General features: G+C 38.1%; 1 protein-coding gene across 1 annotated transcript in view; it reads right to left on the reverse strand.

Annotated features, from left to right (window-relative positions):
- Positions 1 to 7,166, reverse strand: part of opn7b (opsin 7, group member b) — a 68,198-nt gene extending 61,032 nt beyond the window's left edge. The window contains exon 1 of the mRNA XM_042409973.1: positions 7,140 to 7,166. The gene's annotated coding sequence lies outside the window, so the exon portion shown is untranslated. The remainder of the gene's footprint in view (positions 1 to 7,139) is intronic.
- Between the last annotated feature and the right edge of the window lie 3,016 nt (positions 7,167 to 10,182).

The following is a 10,182-nucleotide window of genomic DNA, read 5'->3' on the forward strand; positions in this document are numbered from 1 at the left end:
CATCTTTTCCATATACCATACCAAAATATAAGAAGAATACTTGCGCAAAACAACATTTTCTTCGAAAATACCAATAAAAATATAGTTAAACGTAAATGCAAAGAAACTCTTGTTTCAGTGGTGAGAGATGAAGAAATTGCTTTTGTTAGTGATGTATTTTCTACCCATCTCTCTCACATTGCCATCATGTGCCATTATATAACCTCTGTGAAAGAAAAACCATCATAGGGCACTGGCATATGGCCCATTTTGACCACTGATTATTAAGAACCTTCTTTTTTTTCATTATGCAAAGCAATAGAAAGGACACAGAGGATGGTTTTCAATTCATGACATTGCATTATACAGTTACAAGGACTACAGAAATTTCTCTCTATCTCATTTAGCTCTTTACAGGTGTACAGTATGATCCCAATCTATTAAAAATGTGCTTGCAGTATATACAGGATGGTGGACATTACTTAACGAAAGAAGACAGAAGTGCACAGGAGAGGACACAGAGCACAAACATCTTATACAAGGCCTAGCTAAATTACAAAGGACACAGTACTGTGTGGGAAAAAAAAGAAAACATCTGACCCCTTTTCAAAACAGCAGATTAACAATTGAGCATTAAAATGAATCTTTGATGGTTGCTTTTCATCCTAATGTCCTTAAACTACAATAGCAAAATACAAAGAATAGGGTATGGATAGTGATACGTGCAGGGCATACCTGAGGATTAGGAATGACAAGAACTGTAAACGGTATGTTTTTCTTTTCCACATGGAGGACAAATTGGTTTTCAAACGTAAAGACTCCTTTGTCAAACACAGATCATGCGCTGTCTCTCAGTTAGGGTGCTTAGAGGTTCTTTGTTGCAGGCTTTTTTATATATATAAATAAAACCCTTGACTAGCTTTAAATCTTCAAATAAACAAGCAAAGATGGAAGTGTACACATTATTCTTCAGTGGTAAACAATGTGTTGTGCTCTTCAAGTTTGGTGTTGCATCATCCCTGAAGCCTGCCCTGTGACCAATTAATAAGATTTGTAATAGGACGGTGATTTTAGGTACCCACCTACCCTGGAACATTATCTCACAAAGGTATGAGTTTCTGATAAATATCATATTGAATGCTCTGTTTAGAGGTGAATGCACTTACTGTCTCCCATTCATTGACAATGTTCTTGTGCATTTTACAAGATCCCAGATGAAAATCCAACTACAAACCCTCTTTGTGGGAAAAGTATTTGGTTTACACTTGCTCTGACTCTCATAACCCCTAAAGCTGAAATCTGTAACTTTATAAAAAAAAAAAGTTGTCTAGATGGTAGCATGTTGTTCAGGCTCATTTACTGTGGTTGAACTTGATGTCTTGTACAGTAAAGGATCCAGGATTTTGTTTGCTACTGCTGTGCTAACCCTCAGTCCCATAAAAAACCCATATTATCTTGACACCTACACAATAAACTCCCTTTTCTCTCAGACATCGCCAAGTTCCACTGGGATACAAACTATCCTTTGATCAACAAAACTTAATCACCACCACACAATTCAGCTCCCTTTGGCAAATCTGGACTGTGACCTTGAGACCTTTTGGAGTGCATAAATCACTAACTGAAGTTTACAACAACAACAGAGAGCATAAGAATACATTTATAAGGAACAAACAGTGGAAAAACAGAATACAATACTGTAGGTATTTAGGGTTATGCAAGCACTCAGTTTGTTAGTGTGTCACCCAAAAGATGCAGCTGAATCCTGACTTTGCAATAACAGACTCAAATCTCTCTACAAAGCAAGAGAGAGAGCCTCAAGAGAATCCCATTGATAGCACTTCAAGGACAGCAACAACACTTTCATGGACCTACTTGAGTAACCACAGTGTTGAGTGTGTATTAAAACACACACACGCACTCCTCATGATTCCTTGCCAGGGCAAAGAGTCAACTTCTATATGATCTATTATCTATATTACACTATAATCTATATTTTATTGTGTAATTACTGTATTTCAGTGATCTGAGATTGCCCTTCGACCTTTACAAAGTTTTCCTGTCTCTCCATCCACTGCCCTGCAACCATCTCCAAGAGACTGCAAGTCGCTGCTCTGCACTTACTCGACACTTAGGTTACCATCTCCACAAGCATACAAGAAATGCTTTGCTCACTGCCAACCTGATTTTCTGAATTTATCAACTAAATTCTTCTCAACAATTAAATAACAACAACTAAAAAAATAAAAATACCACTCCTTTTAAGAGCTACTTTTAGTAGTAGTAATGGCCTTGGACTAAAATTGGTTTCTCTATCTCACTTTAACAGTATCCCTGAGATATCTAGAGCATTGTCACAACTATCTGCTCTGTCATCATAACACCATTCTGTGTATGTAGTCAGTATCTTTTTGTATTTTGTTAGCTGTGTTAGTTATTATCCATAGAATTGAATGTGGTCAATTATAAACTTATTGTATATAAAGTTCAGTTGGCCTGTGTTTAATTGCTCTCATTTGGATCACTAAACTGTATAGATTTTTGCTGCCCTGCTCTTAATTATATTTAATGGCACAAAGCAGTAAAGACTGGGACTTTCCTGTTTGGCAGACTTTGTTCCATTGTGCATCAATGGCAAAACTGCTGGAATGCAGTGGTTTTACTTGTTTTAAAAATCAAATTCCCCATTGTCAGAAAGAAATGAGGCACCCTGTAACAAACAAACATGGACAAATGCACAACCACACAGTCATGTTGCTTAATGAGCTGGTAATCATTTGCAGCACAAACCATCAAATCAAAGCAAACACACACATGTTTTCGTGTATTTAAAAAGTGAAGATAATATACATCCAGCTGCACTGCAGACATCAGCTCATCAATAGATCATAATCATATTGAAGAAAACAAGCAAGAGACCAAACATTTCTGCAGTTATGGACTATCGATCATGGTCCATTTTGCATTTCATTATTCTTTCACAGCACGTTTTTTGTGATAAGCAAGCAGTATTTGGATCCAACTTGGCAGAAGAGAGAAAACATGCTCCAGTACCCTGGTTCTTAAATAAAGACTCTCTCTTGTTCGTTTCTCATTAATCTAATGTTCTCTCTCTTGAAAACAATGTTTGACTCTTAAAAAATGATCAGGTTTACCTTATCGTATTCTGAACTCCTAACAGTGTTTTAACCTGACAACACAGTGTGAAACTTTGCAGCCAAAGTTACATTATGTGTATCCGGGAACACACACGCTGTTATTTTATGGGGTAATAAACAATGTAAACACCTCAATAAAAAAAAAAGACTTCCCAATCTACAATTGGTGCACAGTGCTGTTTCTGCCATGTCCATGAGGTAAAGTGAACATTGTCCGGGTGGAAATGTGGATCCTGTAGGCTTTAATTAAACTGTCAGGGTTTCTAACATTGTGCTGCAATTCTGTTTACATACAAGCAAAACATGTTTATTCTGCCATGAACTCAGAAAACATTCCCCAGGCTTGCAGGAATTTACACTTTTGCACTTGGATTGTTTTGTAATTTGACACAGCTGACATGGTGCTAAAGTTTCTGGATTACATGTCAGACTTTAGTCATGCACAGTAGTTGGCTGGATGCAAATGAGCTTACTCACTGGCATAATATCATGTTATCCAAAAGCTGTTTAAAAACAAAATTGGCATATTTCTATGAGGATAATGAGAGAAAGTAGATGTTGTATTACTCCAAATACATAAAAGTGACAAATTTATTCATTTGTAAAACAAAGTAACTAACAGTGGATGTGTCAATATAACTCAGAAACATCAGCCTTTTGGTTTCTTCTTGACTTTTCAACTCAATATTTTCAATTTTCCCATGGACAGGGTGGTGAGTTGAAAAAGATGGAGCTGAGATGATGGACATCATGGCAGTTAAAGTGAATGAATCACAGTAAATTGAACCAGATTCACATTCTGGGGGATGGGTGGTTTCATAAGTCAACTGACAGACACTCTTGCGTGGTGTTACGAAAGACGTTGTGTATGATGTTAACAAGTACATGTGTGACTATCTGCCCACACTGAAAATATAATGAATGTTCATTCATTATGCACTCCTACACACTATGTCAGTGACCTCTTCCATTCATGTCTGGATATAAAGATTACGACAAGGAGGCGTTTTCTCAGTGTGTGTTCATATTTGTGTGTGTGCATGATTGTATGCACTCCTTTACCATGATTAATGACATACGGTTGACTGTTGTTACAATATGTTAGGATATTTCACAACTACATAAGGAGATAAGTTTAATCAGTTCCTAGAATACACTGTAATTTACTCTTTTACTCCCTTTTTCAAGTACATTAAACAACAAACACAGTGTGAAGGGTATGAGAAACATTAACCAGGAGCAAAGAAAAAAAAAACACAGGTATTATCTTGAACAGGATGAAATTAACAAGATGTAACCACCACAGAGTGAGAACACACACAGCCAATGGACAGTAGCCTTATAAAATATCACCTCACTAATTCAGAGCTATAAAGGAGCTCTCCTTCAGCTGCTCCATAAACCTGATTAATTGTGAACTCAGCCTTTCACCCCCAGTGACACGTCACTGCAAAACACCTTCCCTCCTACACTGATGTGGAAAACTGCTGCTTACAATAACACCTCCATACTGCCGCACAGTAGGACTAACTGGGTTACATCACCTCCACATAGGAAGTCAAATGACATATTGAGTAGATGTGCATTCATGCAGATGCACCAAACATACAAACATATGAATGCATACTTGCATTATATGATTTTTTTGTCATTATTGATGAATTGTTTGGTCTATAAAATGTATGAAAAAAAAGAAAATGGAAAAAAACACCTATCACAATTTACCAGAGCACAAACTGTTGTCTTCATATTGCTTGTTTTATCTGACCAACAGCCCAAAACTTTTTAAACGGAGAAAACCAGCAAGAAACCTGCAAGCGTTTGGCATTTTACTTCATTACTTCAACTTAAAAACCATTCACGATAAATTTTCTACCCATTGAGTAATTTCTTAATAGTTTCTTCACTCGGCGTATGTGTTCAGGGCAGTGATCGAGCATCCTGGACTAGAAATCTAAAATACCATGCATCTGTAATGTTGCCAGTTTGTTGCATGTCACCCCCTTTCTCTCTTCCCATGTATTTTTCTACTGCAAACAAAGTTTTGTTGTTGAAACAAGATTCTTCTCATTATAACGAGAAAACTTTCTTGTTGTATTGTGTTAAAACAAGAACGTTACGCAGACTTGTGTTACATACACAACTTTGTCTTTTGTGTTGATGTACCATTTTACTCAGTGCAGTCTCTGCTACTGCTGATATTTTATTACAGGATGCTTTAGTGGTCCCGAACATCATATGAATCAAAAAATATTTTGGCACAGAGCAGTAGGCATTACATATTTCCTCCAGTAATACTAGCAGCAGTGCTTGACAAAGCTTGGTCTCTCATGTTGGATATCGGATGTGAGCTGCTTAATTATTATGGCTGGTCAGGCCAGTGTAGAATATCAGCAGCATAGGATGTTTGTATATCTGGTCCTAGACCAATTAGGGGCATATATCCTCTCCAAATAATGAGACATATGAGCTTGTGTAACTGAGGTGTCATCCAACTCTAGTCCTGTCATTCATGCTGTAACAATCAAATTTACTATCATATAAGTGGTTCAATCTTTTCAGTCTGAAATGTTTGCGCTTGAGCAATGAGTATATTGTATAACGATTTCTTCTTAATGAGATGAAATTAGACAACACAATGCCTGCAAGGCAATCAGTGATTTTTGCGCTTAGATTCATGCTTTTGTGTTATACAACAATTTATGTTGGTAGCATGAAAACTAAGCAGAATCAATTATATGAATCAAATTAACATCTATTCAGTTAACTAATCAACTAAAGCATATTTTCAGAATGAAATAATTATCCTTAGAATGACTTAAAGAGGCATTCAAATGCTCAAAAGCTGCTGATCTGTTATTTATTAGCTTGAAGAGGTTAAATGTCATTATATATAGCATATTAATGCCCATGAAGTAGCTCCATACTTATGTCAAGTGTCATGATAAAGTATGCAATTTAAGTTCATAATTAATGAGATGTAAAAGCAGAACCAAAAGACACACACAGTATAAAGTGTTTAAGTGTGAAGCAGAGATGGAACTTCAGAGAGTGCTTCAGATATTTATGGTTCACATTTCAAAAGGAAACATGTATATTTAGGAAAGCTACCGAGGGAGACATTTGATTATGCCAATTTGTGTTTTTATGAGCCTTGATTAGACGCACATTCACTGCAACCCCCCTTTTCTTAGTGGAGGAGCGACAGGCAAGCGCAAGTCACACATGGAGCAGGGAACCAATTTATTGCCTGTTGATTAGCATTTTAAAACAGTTTATATAGTTTGAAAACCGCTTCCTATGAAGACTACTAATTTACTGCTACATCTGTGTGAAGAAATAAACGCTTAATGTACAATGTATGCCAATCTAATTAAGTTTGTCTAGTGTACATGGACATGAGGGGAGCTTGTTATGTCATGACTAATGAAATCCGCATGACAAATTTCAAGTAACTGTCACTCAATAAACTGTACTGCACAAACAGAACCTAGCTTGGATTCAGTTAACCTCCTGAACAAGTGTACTTTTTGGAGGTTCAGACTTACAGATGAATAAAAACTTATCACAAAAATCTCTGAAAGCCATATGAAAATAATCAGCCCACTGCCTTTGACTGCTGCAGCACTGTGAGGCGAAGACAGATAATAACGTTATGCACAATAATTACATAGACACAAGAGCTGGGAAGAGATAGCACAGGGTTCAACACTTGATATGGGCAAGTCCATCAGTATGTTTGCACACACAAAGCCGGTAAGAACAGACACAATAAACGGTGAAACTAGGTCCTGGGACAAAGGCAACATCATATAATGTGGTTTACATTCAGTTTCACAGTTTCTTACTTTTCTAAATGTACCATATATTAACTAAACATGCTTATATAATAAAACTCTCATTGGGTTAGTTATTTTTTAATTAGCTTCTGAGAACAAAAGTATACAGAATAAGTCCCACTAAAACCCTGTTTGAAGTAAATAAAACACTTTTTCTGCTTACCTTAATGAGAGGGTATGCCAGAGCTGGCTGGAGATCATGGGTGTCGAGTCGAGTCCAGAGCGAAGCTGGTCAAACCTTCACCCTTGTGTGGCCGCACCATAGCCAGGACAGTTGAACACGGGACACGGTGCAACGCTGTAGACTTCTGCGTAGCCACTGGGAAAGTCTGGCGTGTACTACGCACTCGAGTGCTCACTCACACTGCCACTGAGTGAGAGAATCCACTCACACTCAGCAGCAGCCTAACAGCTGTGCTCAGGGAGATCCAAGAGGCGACAGATAAAGAGAGACGTGCTGCTGCCTTGTGCTGCTGGTCTCTCCTTCTCTCTGTCTGCAGCTCCCACTCTCTCTCTCTCTCTCTCTCTCTCTCTCTCTCTCTCTCTCTCTCTCTCTCTCTCCCCCCTCCACCCCACACCCCCCAGTCCCCTCTCTGCTGCTCTGCTCTCACTCACTCTTTCTCATGCACACATGCATTCTCCACACTGCATCTCCTCTCTCTCTCTCTTTCTCTCTCTCTCTCTCTCTCTCTCACACACACACACACACACACACACACACACACACACACATTTCTGTCAGTCTCAGCCTTTCACTGTATGCTCCAGATTATTTTCTTCACACAGCATGCTCTCATTGTAGTTCCCCCACGTAGAATGTCTTTCAAAGGGTTTTAAAATCTCAACCAGTCTTTTTTTTATTGGTACACTTAACTGTCAATTCCTTGTTTAAATGACTGGAGTGCTTTTATTCTAACATTTTCACCTCATGCACCCTCTTGAAAGTATCTCACCACAATGCACAATCCTCAGTGGACCCCTAATAATAATTTTAAATGTTGGACTACATACAGTTTACAGGAGAAAGATAGAGGCACTGAAAGGAGAAAGACCAAGAGATGAGAGACCAAGACAGAAAGATAACAGTGAGGAGGCAAAAAGGGATAATGACATGACACAAAATGGAGATCTGGATGTGGAGAGTTCTGCAGGGTGGGGTTGAGACTGGGGCACGGGTTTGGCTTTGAAGTGCAAGTGAAAGCAAAATGTCATGGTTAATCTTCGCTAGCGAGTGCAGCTTGTTGCCACCAGCAAAGGCACACTGGTGTGTGTACCCTTGCTCCCTAGTCCATTCGAATACAGTTTCACAACACACTGGAAGATCTAGTGGGAGCATTATTCATAAGGAAAACAGAAATGAAAGACTTCACATTAGTCTTCATTCATTAGTTGCACCAAAGGAAATGGATGAATGTGTGACCTTAAAGAATGTAATTCATGTATGCAGTATAATGAAAATGGTAGCACTTTTGCATTCATTCATGTATGTATTTGAATGTAGAAATATGCCTTCATTCAGTGCAGAGCTGTGTAAGAGGAATAAATCAGAGGGAGATGAAGTGAGGGGTGGAGGCAAAGCAGCAGCCAATCAGAATTTACATAATCCTGTTTGATCTAGATCATATTTTGGTAGCTATAATACACTATCAATACCATGAGAGGCTATATTCATACAAATACTACAATGGTAGTTTCATATTTTCACACATTTTAGTAATATCACTTACCAATAAAGGCAACATCATCATGTGTCACATTTATGAATCTCTTAAACGCTAAAAAATACATCAACATATCGTCCAATGCAATGAACAAAGGATAATACATTTATGGAGGATTTTTGTAATGTTCATACCTTTGCAGCATGTAAAATAATCAACCCTCTGTCTGTCTGCACTGCCTTTGTGTCCCGTCTCTCTGTTCCACAGCACCATCTGCTTAGTCTTGGACAGGATACCCCGATGTTTGCCTGAATCAGCCATAAACATGGACAGCCGTAACAGAAACACACCTGGTGAAAAGACTGACATGCTGCTTCCAGCAACAGAAATATGCACAAGACAATACAAGGACAAACTGATCAAACAACAACATTCAAATATATAATTTTTTCCTCTCCTAAATTGATGCTTAACTTGATCTTGTAACAGTGTTTAATGGTGTTGTTTTTGAAAATATGTGATTGTGTTTTTATACTGTGCTCCTTCCTTGACAATTATACACAAATATAATTATTATTATCACAGAAATGGTGTCATGGTTGGTAAGTAAGCTGTACTGTATGTTAGATTCATGTTTAGAGAGTAATGATGACTTCTTGGCAACAGAATGTGATGGATGAAGTGATCAGAGACACTCTGGCTATACTTGCCATGTATCATTAGTGCAATATTTGGTCAGTTATTTTGTTTAATGTATTGATTATTTGGTCATTTCTGATTCTTAGTAATTCTCAGTGCACACACAGTGGCATCCCATGCAGTATGAGCAGAGGCAATGAAGGAAATGTAGCTGAAAACATATGCTTGGATTAATCATATTGGAGAGGAGTCAAATCAGTTCTCAGTTTACTGTATTGATTTAAAAAGCCAAAATCTAATTTTTCACTAAAAGTCTATGGGAAAGATTTACATTTCTGCCTTAACAGGAGTTGTGACGCTGTGTGTTTAGCACAGTGAAGAGGAATCCAACTGACGCAGACCATCCTCCTCCCATCGCCCTCTGGCCATCTCTGCTGTATCTTGTGACCCAGTGTGACCGCTTGAAAGAATCTCGTTTACAATTACACTCCGCATTTGAGCAGACAAGACCAAATGCTCAAATGCGCAGCACAATTACACACAAAATCATTGCAAAGAGGTGAATTGACGTGAATACGCGTCTGCACAAGTTGAAAATGTTTCAACTTGAGCCAAAAACTTGCGCGTATCACCAGACTTTATGAATGTACTTCATAAATGTACAGAGATGAAAGAGGCGAAAAGGGGGGAGATTGGAGGGAAATGACAGAGAAGGCAACTGTCCATCTCTGCTGTGTCTTGTGACCCAATGTGACCGCTTGAAAGAATCCTGTTTACAATTACACTCTGCATTTGCGCAGATAAAGACCAAATGCTCAAGTGATGACAGATGCAGATAGAATTTAAAAATAATTTTTTTAACAGCAACTTTTACATCGTGTTCAGATAAAATGCGAAGTGAATTTT

The sequence above is a fragment of the Thunnus maccoyii genome, chromosome 4 (genome assembly GCF_910596095.1).
Source record: "Thunnus maccoyii chromosome 4, fThuMac1.1, whole genome shotgun sequence".
Classification (NCBI taxonomy): domain Eukaryota; kingdom Metazoa; phylum Chordata; class Actinopteri; order Scombriformes; family Scombridae; genus Thunnus; species Thunnus maccoyii.